We start from the raw sequence: 13150 nt of genomic DNA on the forward strand, positions 1-13150 counted from the left end.
TTCTTTTCATCCATGTCAGGGTTCACACCTGAAGTACAGGAGATTGTCCACCCATGAGGGTTCACGGTACACCTAACGACCTTGACCTGGTAGTTTATTTGCAACACCCCTTAAATAATTAAACTCTTGTATTTGAAAAATAACTCGCTTTAGGGTACACTGACAAAGCAACAGTTACCAGGCTTCTGAAGTATGAGTATTCCAGATGATTGGAAGGTGCCTCCCTTTCTTCAGCAGGGCCACCTCATCCTCAGTATTCTAGCCCCATACTCTTGGCTCTTGCCTCAGTTCCCCCTTAGTCCTTTCCTGTTGTCTCTCTCTTCATGCTTCTCTCCTGCCCACTCCACCACTCCACTCCTACCTGGAAGGGAGAGCAGCATCAACCTACTTCTGTGGAGGGCACAGATGACACATGGAAACCAGGGGCCTCTTCTCCTGGTGCACGCTGATGGGTCTGGGAGATGAAGTCAGCCCTAGGATCACCACCAGGACCTTCTGGTGGATTCTCTGGAGATTCCCAACTGAAACCTGAACAGAGCTGGATGCCACAGGGTTCCTAACTGAGGATGTCGAGGGGCTGGGGTGATCATAAAATTAAAAGTGGTGCTCTTAATGATTCAACCAGAAAAACAGTTTCATAAACCTGGCAACCCTGAGCCAAGTGGCTCAGAAAAGGCCTGGTGGACGGGAAGTGATACACGGTGTTAGAAAGAGCCCAGGAGGGTACGTGAGTGGCTCAGTCAGTTAAGTGTCTGCCTTTGGCTCGGGTCATGATCTCAGCATCCTGGGATTAAGTCCTACATCAGGGTCCCCGCTTAATGGGGGGTCTGCTCCTCCCTCTGCAGCTCCCCCCAGTTGTGCTCTCTCTCTCTCTCTCTCTCTCTCTGTCAAATAAATAAATTAAACATTGAAAGAAAAAAAAAGATGAAAGGGGGAAGGAAGGAAGGAAAAATGAGCCGAGGAATGGGAGTTAGTTAAGCTGCTCTCTTAACTCCCTCTCTGAGGACATTGTTAAATTTTTTTTTATTTTTTATTTATGTATGATAGTCACAGAGAGAGATAGAGAGGCAGAGACATAGGCAGAGGGAGAAGCAGGCTCCATGCACCAGGAGCCCGACGTGGGATTCGATCCCGAGTCTCCAGGATCGCGCCCCGGGCCAAAGGCAGGCGCTAAACCGCTGTGCCACCCAGGGATCCCTCTGAGGACATTGTTGGTCAGAAGGAAATAATGCATGAAATCATGCGAAAGATCTTTAGAGAAGTAAAAATGTAACACAAACGTGGGCCCACTTCCAAAATCGTTGCTGCAGCCAAGGTCAATGGTGGGGCTGCAGCCAAGGGACAGAAGGCTTTGGTCTTATCAGAGTTACAGCCATGAGTCACAACATGAGTGAGGGTATGACCCTGCAGGGCCAGCCTGGACTAAGCCTCTCAGCACAGGGCATGGCATAGAGTAGGTGCTTAATGTGTGTCAGTGGGACACATGAAGCGCCATAGAGCAAGAGTAGCAGCCTGCATCTCGTGTGCACCATATGCATGCACAGTTTCTGTCGAATGCAGGGAAACCTGAGACTGCACTTTTTGTTGATCAAGCTACATATGAGAAGGAATCCTGCCTAGATTATCCTGAGAATAGGCCCATCACGTCCTCATCAACATTGAATAAGAGCGGACTTTTACCAAATGCAAACTGTGTGGCATGTGTGTGCCATTTCATGTACTCAGCAGAATGGGTCAGGGAGTTCAAGGACATGGATGATCAAAACAGGGGGTATGAGCAGAAATGCTAGGCTCATTCCCACATCCAGTTGGGCAGCAGAATCCACAGGGGACCTCCATGAGGGAATGACAAGACCAGCTGCTGAGGAGGAAGCAGGGAGGCCAGCGTCTGTGGCCAGGGACAGGTCAGGAATCCGGGAAACAGAGGGAAGAATCTCAGAGGCAAGCAGGAAGAAAATGCAAGTGCACGCACACACACACACACACACACACACACACACACACACACAACGTGCTTTCAGCTCATGACTGATAGGTACTTCCCCTGACTTTCCTGTATGGCACATGTCTTTTGTGACCTAGTAGCCAGGAAGTGTAGGGAAAGGAGGACTGGAAGTGCACACAGGTCACCTTCTATGGCCTTGAGTCAAGGTTACATTGTGGTTCATCTGGAATCAATTACACATTCCCTGAATTTTACAGATGAGGAGACCACACATGAGCCAAATTCAGTTTCTCTTCCAACATCTTGTGAGTTGTGTCATTGCATGTGGTGTGGATCATGGGGGCAATGAGCACGTGGCACCAATGCCTTACTTGGTCCTAACTGCTCATTTCACTCTTCCTGTGAGATGGGTAAGTCAGGCCTCATTTTCTCACTTCCCCTGGGGTTGCAGGTGCATAAGGGAGGTTGAAAAGACCTACCAAACAGTGAATGGGAGCAGATGGGAATCTGCCTGGTGTTCTTTGCTCTCAGTGGATCAGAGTGGCTGAAAGGAAGCATCTGTGGGGTTCTCTGCAGGGACAGTCCTGGAGCATGGAAGATTAGAAGGAATACCAATGTGGGTTGAATTGTGTTCCCCTAAAAAGACATGTTGGAGTCCTAATCCCTTATATCTCATCTTACTTGGAAATAGGGTCTTTACAGAAATAGCCAAGTTAAAATGAAATTATTAGGGTGATCCCAATCCAGTATGACTAGTGTATATAAGAAAGAGAAATGTGGACATAGACATGTGCAAAGGAAAGATAGTGTATAGACACAAGAAGAAGGCAGCTACTTGACTGGAGCAATACACCTGCAAGCCAAAGAGCACCAAGGATTGCTGACAAGCATCAGAAGCTGGAACAGGCAAGGAAGGATTTTCCCCATCAGAGGGACCATGGCCTTACACAACCTTGATTTTGTACTTCTGGCCTCCAGAGCTGTGAGAGAATAAATTTCTGTTTTAAAACACTTAGTTTGTGGTATTTGTTACAGCAGCCATGACAAGCTAATATAGGCAGGTCTCCCGAGTAGACACTCCAACCCTCTGTGCTGGCAAATCCGGTATAGTGACCAGCACCCAGATTAGCTGCAAGGAACAAGGACATCACAGGACATGGCCTCAGCTGTGCCTCTCTGGTTTGGGGGAGCACAGCCCATGAAGCCCAAGGACAGCACAGGGTTTATGGATCGAGTGGGCAGGAAAGCTTCAGGCCTCTTCAGCACTAGCCAACACACCCACCCTCTGTTGGCAGGCTGCTTGCAGAGCCAACCTCATAACCTGATTCCCTGTACTATGGCAACAGGGCATCTCCACGTTTAGTCCTGTATTATTACAGGACTGTATTATTAATTAATTAATTAATTAATTATATTATTTGGGGTGACTTCTTAAAATATTGTATAATACTAATTCATTCTCTCTCTCAAACACACACACACACACACACTTAACACGGAAAGCACGGTAACTCAAACTCCTTTTGAGTCAGAGTCAGAAGACTTCTACTCCAGTTCTGTACTAGGACTGGCCCCTCACAGGCTGTATTAGGGAAGAGACTTAGCACCTCTGGGCTGGTTCTTCATTTGTAAATGGGCGAAATACCCCCTCGGGTTTGGTTCGAGATTTAAATAGAATTATGTCTATAAAACAGGCAGTGCAATCTTGTTTAAGAGACCACCTCTACATAATACAACGAATACCAATCAGAAGCACAGAGACCTGAGAACACTTAGGTGGCTCAGTCTATTAAGCCTCCGACTCTTGGTTTTAGCTCAAGGTCATGATATCTGGATCCCGGGACCAAGCCCCATGTCAAGCTTTGGCTCAGCACAGAGTCTGCTTGGCATTCTTTCTCCCTCTCCCTCTGCCCGACCCCACAATCAAGTGCTCTCTCTCTCTCTCTCTCTCTCTCTCTCTCTCTCTCTCTTTCTCTCAAATAAATAAATAAATAAACTGAGAGGGAGACAGAGAGAGACCAGGGTTCAAGCTACTTGCAAGGTGTGCAATCTTAGCAAAATTACCTCACCTTTCTCTATCAGACTTCATCACTATCAGACCTCTCCAACAAACATAAGCCCAGTATTTGAAGAATATATAAGATATATTTAGAAGCACGTTGGAAACTATGATATAAACACATATGAGCTGTGTCCCTGTATAGTTACTCTACCATTATTATGTACAATACTCTCAATTTTATTTATACTTCTTCACCAGCAACTCAATTTCAAAGTAAAAAAGACATACCTTGCTAGTAGAGAAGGCAGCATATGGCGGGGGTGGGGGTGGGGGGTGGAGGACTATGGAATATACATCATGTGGTTCTCGGAGTTACATAGCTATTTTTGCTTCACCAAGTAGAACAATGTGCAGCTCAAGCAGTTTCAGATCTATATTGTTTTTAGCACTGAACTTTTGCTAGGTCAAGATTGAAAAGTATTTAGCAGTCTCAGCTCTTTTCAGAATCCTTAATTTCCTCCAGGTTTATGAGGTGCCTGTCAAATAAAGTACATTTGACATCAAGTGTAAAAGAGAAGCTCATTTATTGAGATTCTCTATACTTTGAACAAAACGTTAGTAATGGCAGAAACTTCCAGTGTCTTCTTTCATCCTCAAGTGACAGGACCATCTTGGAAGTGCACCCTCAAACTTGGATTCAGGACCAACAGATGAAATAGCATGAGTTCTTTGTAGGCCAGAAAAGTGGTGGCGACCACATGCATTTTTCAGGCAGGTGTAAAGAATAAAATTGGGTCTTAGCTGGTGTCATGTGAGATATGCCAAATATATCCCAAGCACAAAGCTTGAAGTTTGTAATGTTTTTTAACAGGGAAGAGACCAATTTGTTTCTTGTGTGCCATGTCCCCACCTCACACTGTATCAAAGACATTCCTCTAAGTATATTTTATCCCCCTTTGTGTTTGGTCACCAAGGGGTCTTTAAGTGTCTGGGCCCTCTCCATACCCATTTACCCTTCCATACACCTCTGACCTACATTTGTGACTCATGAATAAGATCTATGAACATATCGGGTATACATCTAAGTCTAGATATTTATAATTATGTTTAAGAAAAGGACTCCAATACAGGGCAGATGTTGTAAGCAGAGAAGCATATGTGAGAGAAGAAACATTTCCTGAGCATCACTTGACTGTACAAGCATGAATTGACCCATACACTTGAGGTACAGAAATATCACATCTCTTCATTTATTTAAGCTAAATAAAATATAGTTCTTGTCTAATATTTTCATTTTCCAAGATCCACTCTTTGTCCTTGAGATTGCTGATTGCTCATGAGTCCCAGGAGTCCAGGGTACTAGAAGGGACATTTCAGCCTTGGGTTGTCATGATGGCTATTGCTGGCAACCCGTTCACCCCTTTCAATATCACTGATGCCTTGGTAGTGGGTCCTACTGGACCAATTATGCATGGCTCATAATCTCTGCAACCATCCTGACCATGGTGGGGGTGAGGGACAACTTGGAGTATTCCCAGAGCTGTGGCTTTTTTCCCAGTTCTTACCAGACCACTCAGCTGCCATGATGCCTTTTCCTTCTTCAGCCTCATCGACATGAAATGTCCATCTCTCCTTGGTCCAGTCTAGTTTTATTCCCTGGAGACACTAGGCCTTCCAATACAGTGAAAATTTTAATCTCCTGCAACATGCAGAGACTGGGCCTTATGTGTAATGACAATGGGGAGTGGGGAAACCCACCTCTGAGTGGTCCACAAGGATCAAAGGAAAATGTGACTGAAAGACTTCTGGCTTCAGTTCCAACACAGAGAACTCAAAAGTTGTCAATCCCTATTTCATAATAAGGAAAGGAGATTAAAAAACCAAACAAGCCAAAACCAATGACATTTCTTGAACCAATCAAAGAACCAAGATCACAGAGCAAACCCAATGTTCCAAACTCTGAGGAGACAGGTACATCCAGAAAGTTACAGTGGGGTCTGCTCATCTGGAGCAGATGCTGCTAGAGCCATTAACTGGTAGGGACATTTAAATGATGATTTGATGAACTTCTGGAGGCTTAGTATGGGTAGCCCAATGTGAGAGTGAGAAATCCTTGGAGGAACATACTCTCAGTGAGGTCCCCTACTTTTTGAGGGATTTACCTCTAGAAACCTTACCAGATTATTTCACTGAAGAACTAAAACAAACAAACGACAAAAGCCCTTCTCATTTCTTGTGGAGAGTAGGAAAAAAACGATCAATTTGAAATACAGGCATACCTTGTGTTATTGTGTTTCATAGATACTGCAGTTTTGACAAATTGAAGGTTTATAACAACCCTGCATTGAGCAAATAAGTCCATCAGCACAACTTTTCTAACAGCGTTTGTTCACTTCATGTCTCTGTGTCATATTTTGATAATTCTTGCAATATTTCATGCTTATTCATTATTATTATATTTGTGACAATGATCTCTGATCAGTGATTATGACTCACTGAAAGCTTAGATGATGGTTAACATTTTTTTAGCAACTGTTTTTCAAATTAACGTATGCACTTTTTTTAGACATAAAGCTATTGGATATTTAATAAACTACAGTATTGTGTACACATAATTTTTATATATATTGGGAAACCAAAAGCATTTATTTGACTCTCTTTATTGTGATATTCACTTTACTGCAGTGGTCTGGAGGCAAACCTACAATATCTCCAAGTTATGCCTGTACCTTCTTCACAATAAAAGCCAGCTCAACAGAGGAAAATACCTAACCAGAGTATTATCCAATGTGAGAGAAGGGAAATCACCCAAGTTGAGCCCCTGCTAACCTTCCTGTCTCAGCTAAAGCAGAAAAAATGTTAAGACACCATTACAAAGTCACAGCCCAGGACCACAGACTCACTGAAAGATTGAGACCTTATCATAGAGTTACAGAATACTTCCTCTCCCCCAACATTTCACTGCCATACCAACAGGGCTCTGGTGCAATACTAGTGGGTTTCTTCTAAAAGAGCTACACAACTCAGACTCTATTTAAGAAGGAATTCTTAGGTAAACACAAAAACAACAAGGAGACAAAAGCAAGAACATTAGAGTAATTTGAGGCCAATGACATTCACAGCCTCATAAAACATTAAGCATAGCCCACTTCCTAGTCAGATTCACATAAAATCTCACACTAAAGTTTTGTTTAACTCAGTTCTGATACCTAATAATATATCATTCTGACATTCAACAAAAAACTACAAGGCACAATAAAAGGCAAGAAAAAACAGTCTGAAGACACAAAGCAAACATTAGGACCAAAGTCAGATATGGCACAGATGTAGGAATTATCACACCAGGGAATTTAAAATAATCACAATTAATACGTTAAGGCCCTAATGGAAAAAGTCAACAATATACATGAACAGATGGGTAAAGTAAGGAGAATGGTGAGAACTCTAAGAAAGAATCCAATGAAAATCATAGAAATCACAAACAGTATAGCAGAATGAAAAATGCTTTTGATGTGTCCAGTGGTAGACTGGATGTAGCTGAGGAAAAAAAAAAATCAGTAAACTTGGAGACATGTCACCAGAAACTTCCCAGACTGAAAAGATAAAAGATAAAATAATGAAAAACAAGACAAAAGAATATCCAAAGCCTGCAAGGCAAATTTAAAAGATGTAACATGTGTGTAATTGGAATACTAGAAGAAAGAAAGAACACACCAGAAGAATTATTCAAAGTAATCATAGTGGAGAATTTTCTGAAATTAAAGGCAGACACAAAACCATAGATCTAGGAAGCTCAGAGAACACCAAAAGCTCTACACCTAGGCATATCAGATTCAAAATGCAGAAAATCCAAACAAAAGGGAAAATTCATGAAAGAAGCTGGGAGTTGGGTGAGTGATAGCATGGGGACATCTTCCTTGTAGAGAAACAAGTGTCAGAATTACATCAGAATTATCTTCAGAAACCATATGAGCAAGAGAGTGGCATGAATATTTTGCATGGTGAAGAAAAAGAAATAAAATACCAATTTAAAATTCTACATCCAGTGAAATTATCCTTCATCCAGTGAAGGAGAAATAAAAGGTTTCTCAGACCAAAAAAAAAAAAAATGAAGGAGTTCATTGCTATCAGACCTGCCTTGTAAGAAATGTTGAAAGTTAGGGGTGCCTGGCTGGTTCAGTCAGTAGAGCATGCTACTCTTGATCTCAGGGTTGTAAGTTTGAGTCCCACTTTGGAGGTAAAGATTACTTTGGGGATCCCTGGGTGGTGCAGCGGTTTGGCACCTGCCTTTGGCCCAGGGCGCGATCCTGGAGACCCGGGATCGAATCCCACGTCAGGCTCCCAGTGCATGGAGCCTGCTCCTCCCTCTGCCTGTGTCTCTGGCTCTGTCTTTCCTTCTATCTCTCAAGAATAAATAAATAAAATCTTTTTAAAAAAAAGTTCTTTGTAGTGAAAGAAAATTATATAGGTCAGAACTTGGAACTACATAAAGAAAGAGTGTCAGAGAAGAAATGAATGAAGGTAAAAATCAAAGTTTGTTTTGTTTTCTTACTTCTTTAAAGTAGCAATAGTAGCAATGTATTAGGTGATCACAGATATGGATAAATGACATCAGTGACAGGCTAGGAGTGAGGACTTGGAAACATTGTGATAACACACCTGTGCTACCTGTGAAGTGGTGTACTGTTGTCTGAACATGAGCTTAAATCAGTTGTCAATGTATATTGCAAAATTCAGGGAATTGCCCCAATAATTTAAAAAATGTATAATTTTGTATGCTAAGAGAAAAGAAAATAGAATCATATGAAATGCCCAATTAATGGGGGATCCCTGGGTGGCTAAGCGGTTGGGTGCTTGCCTTGGCCCAGGGCGTAATCCTGGAGACCCTGGATCGAGTCCCGCATCGGGCTCCCTGTGTGGAGCCTGCTTCTCCCTTTGCCTGTGTCTCTGCCTCTCTCTCTCTCTCTTTCTCTGTCTCTCATGAATAAATAAATAAAATCCTTTTTTTTAAAGAAATGCCCAATTAAAACCAGAGAAAACAAAAAAAGGTAGGAAGATTTACCTTTTAAAAAAAGAGAAAGAACAAGAGCAAGAATGGAAAACAGTGATAGCCATGGCATATATTAATCAAACTGTATAAATAAACACTTTAAATGCAAATGATCCACACCAATGCAAAGACAACAACTGTCAGAGACAATGAAAATACAACACCTCAAGGTGCATCGTCTATGAGAAACCTTCTTTAAATCTGAAGACTCAAAAAGATCGAACAATCAAGAAAGAAAAACTGTGCTGAAATGAGGTAAAAGAAAGCTAGGGTGGTCATATTGATTTTACACCAAGTAGACTTAAGAGCAAGGACAATTATCAGGGATGGAGAGGGGCATTATGTAATGATAAAGAAGTCAATTCTTCAAGAAGACACACAACCCTTGATGTGTGTTGAAGTATGTAAGTTAAAAACTGATAACACTGCACAGAAAAACAGACACATCCAGAATTACAGTTGGAGATTCCAACACCCTTCTATGGAGTGTAGTTCAAGATAATAACAGTAATACTTCATTACATGATTGGGTAAGTGAAATGAATGACAACAATATTATAAGCATGGGAGGGAGGAATTGGGAATGCTCTGTTGTAAGGTAGCTATCCTATCTACAAAGTGGCACAGTGTTATTTGAAGGCAGAGTTAGAATAGTGGTAAATGTATTTTGCTAACTCTGTCCCAAAATGGACAGATTCAGCAGAAAGTGAGTAAAGACACAGTTGAACTCAATAGCACCATCAGTTACTTTATGACTTTCTTCCTGGGCAGAAGGTGGAGGAAACAGCACAGTGATTTGAACAGGGTTTCATCTTAGTTACTGACTGGCAAATTTAAGTTTAAAGAAGCTGCAAATAGCAAGAAAGGATCATGGAGCATGCCAAGAGTAAAGATCATCGTGTCGCTGGATCAGAGGCTTATAGCCCATAGACCCAAGGGGGTATGATGTCTTCAGAGCTTGCTTAATGATCTGACAAGGCTCAGTGGTGTATGGGTTTTCACAGCACCCCTATCTATCCCCGGTGTGGATCACAACAGATGCATCTGTGGGATAATCACCTATAATTCTGAATGATGAAAGCATTTCCTCTACTCCAAAATACTCATTACAGAGTTGATGCACAAAGCAGTGGGTACTATTCAAAACTGATAACATGATATCTCATTACCTAAAAGTGAGTAACATTGCCTAATGGACAAAAAGATTCAATTAAATGAAAGTTAGCAAAAGGTATGGGAGTTTGTGGAAACCACAAGCAAATGCCTGCAGAATTTGGAAAATGGTCTTTTCCATCTTGCAAGGTGGCAGGCGAAAAAGCCGAGAAGCCCAATACTAAGGAGAAGAAACCTGAAGCCAAGAAGGCTGTTGCTGGTGGCAAGGCAAAGAAGGGTAACCTCAAAGCTAAAATGCCAAAGAAGGGAAGCCCCACTGCAGCCGAAACCCTGTCCTAGTCGGAGGAATTGGCAAATATTCCTGATGGGCTATGTATTCCAGAAAAGCCATGTATAAGAGGAAGTATTTGGCAGCTAAATTCAGGGTTGAAAAGAAAAAGAAGGAGAAGGTTCCTGCTACTGTTACAAAACCGGTTCATGGTGACAAGAATGGTGGTAAACTTCGCAAAATGCCTAGGTACTATCCTACTGAAGATGTGCCTCGAAAGCTATTGAGCCATAAAAACCTTTCAATCATCAGGTGAGAAAGTTGCGAGCTAGCATCACTCGTGGGACCATTTTGATAATCCTCACTGGGTGCCACAGAGGCAAGAGAGTAGTTTTCCTCAAGCAACTGAGCAGGGGCCTGCTACTTGTGACTGGACCTCTGGCCCTCAACCAAGTTCCTCTGCATAGAACACACCAGAAATTTGTCATTGCCACTTCCACCAAAATTGGTATCAGCAGTGTGAAAATCCCCAAACATCTCACTGACGCTTATTTCAAGAAGAAGAAGCTGTGTTAACCCAGACACCAGGAAGGGGAGATTTTTGACACAGAGAAAGAGAAATACGAGATTACAGAGCAGGGCAAGGTTGATTAGAAAGCTGTGAACTCGCAAATTCTGCCAAAAATCAAAGCTGTTCCTCAGCTTCAGGGCTACCTCCCCTCTGTGTTTTCTCTCACAAATGGAGTTTACCCTCACAAATTGGTGTTCTAAATTTCTTACAAAGAACCTAATTAAACAACTGATCCATTTCCTTTCTGTCGTTTTAAATTTTTACCGGCCGGGAAGTGTGATTTGACTCGGCCAGCTTGTGGGATCTTAGCCTCTGCTAAGAGGAGTGGGAGCTGAATGGGTAGTACCAGCTGTAGTGGAACCTTCCCTTTGTTGGCTCTGGACCAGCATTTAGCTCCCTTAGTGTCTGGCTTGTCACCCAGCACCCACCCAGTATGAAATTGCATTTTTCCCCAGGTCATCGTTGAACCAGATAACACTGGACTATGAGGACAGGAAACTGCACTGCTCTTTAGGCCATAGACTTCCATTTCTCCCCCATTGGCCCAACTCTAAATCCTTCCCCCATAATCATTGCTACTAGTCTTGTGTATCTAGTTTTTTAAAGTGTACACAGCAAATGAGTATAATGATTCACCATCTTTTTCTTATTTTAAGGTGAAAACATGGAGACTATGTATACTATTACATAGATAACGATGTGTTCTGGTCCTTCCATGAAGGCCATCTTCATTGATGCAGAGGCTAAAGTGCCATTATATGATATTTGGGTTTACATCATTTGTAAGTATATACAAAGTAGTAAATAAGCTCAAGTGTGCACACAGATGAGTATCAGGTAAGAATTATTTTTGGCTGAATAAGAGTTTCTGCAATTTAATTTTAGTAGATTGTGCCAAACTGCCTTCTGTGGGGTTTGAGCCAGTTTATACCCTTGTACCAGACTGTCCATTTCTCTACAGGCTCGCTTAAATATTGGGTCATCAAATTTGGGTTTTTGATAGTAGATCAGTGAAAAATTGCCCTTGTGGACTTTTGAAGTGCTTTTATTGACAATTTACATTAGGTGAGATTCATAATTTGAGTGTAATTCTGTGACATCTGTGTCGTTTAGTTAAATATCATCCCCGCCATAAAAGTTATGCATAAAATGCATATGTTCAGACCATAATGCTGTGAACTAGAACTAAACCACAAGAAGTTTGGAAGGATTTCAAACACGTGGAGGTTAAAGACCATCCTGCTAAAAGATAAAAGGGTCAACCAGGAAATTAGGGAAGAATTAAAAAGATTCATGGAAACTAATGAGAATGAAGATACAACTGTTCAAAATCTTTGGGATACAGCAAAAGCAGCCCTGAGGGGGCTTATTTCAAGGTTGTATTACATCGCAATACAAGCATGCATCCAAAAACTGGAAATAACTCTAATACAAAAGCTAACCTTGCACCTAAAGGAGCTGGAGAAAAAACAGCAAGTAACCCCTACACCCAGCAGAAGAAAATTAATACAGATTCGAGCGGAACTCAATGAAATAGAGACCAGAAGAACTGTGGAACAGATCAACAAAACCAGGAGTCGGTTCTTCGAAAGAATTAATAAGATAGATAAACCATTAGCCAGCCTTATTAAAAAAAGAGAGAAAAAAGACTCAATAAAATCGTGAATGAGAAAGGACAGATCACCACCAACACCAAGGAAATACAAACGATTTTAGAAACTTATTATGAGCAGCTCTACACCAATAAATTAGGCGATCGAGAAGAAATGGACGCATTTCTGGAAAACCACAAACTACCAAAACTGGAACAGGAAGAAATAGAAAACCTGAACAGGCCAATAACCAGGGAGGAAACTGAAGCAGTCATCAAAAACCTCCCAAGACACAAAAGTCCAGGGCCAGATGGCTTCCCAGGGGAATTCTATCAAAAGTTTAAAGAAGAAACCATAGCTATTCTACTAAAGCCGTTTGGAAAGATAGAAAGAGATGGAGTACTTCCAAACTCGTTCTATGAGGCCAGCATCACCTTAATTCCAAAACCAGACAAAGACCCCACCAAAAAGGAAATTATAGACCAATATCCCTGATGAACATGGATGCAAAAATTCTCAACAAGATACTAGCCAATAGGATCCAACCACACATTAAGAAAATTATTCACCATGACCAAGTGGGATTTATCCCCAGGATGCAAGGCTGGT

The 13150-nt window shown here is 41.8% G+C and overlaps 1 pseudogene; it reads left to right on the plus strand.

The window, feature by feature from the left end:
• The first annotated feature begins 10612 nt into the window (after nucleotides 1-10612).
• Nucleotides 10613-11189, plus strand: LOC112922668 (large ribosomal subunit protein eL6-like; annotated as a pseudogene).
• Nucleotides 11190-13150: the final 1961 nt, after the last annotated feature.

This window comes from Vulpes vulpes, chromosome 14 (assembly GCF_048418805.1).
Source record: "Vulpes vulpes isolate BD-2025 chromosome 14, VulVul3, whole genome shotgun sequence".
NCBI lineage: Eukaryota > Metazoa > Chordata > Mammalia > Carnivora > Canidae > Vulpes > Vulpes vulpes.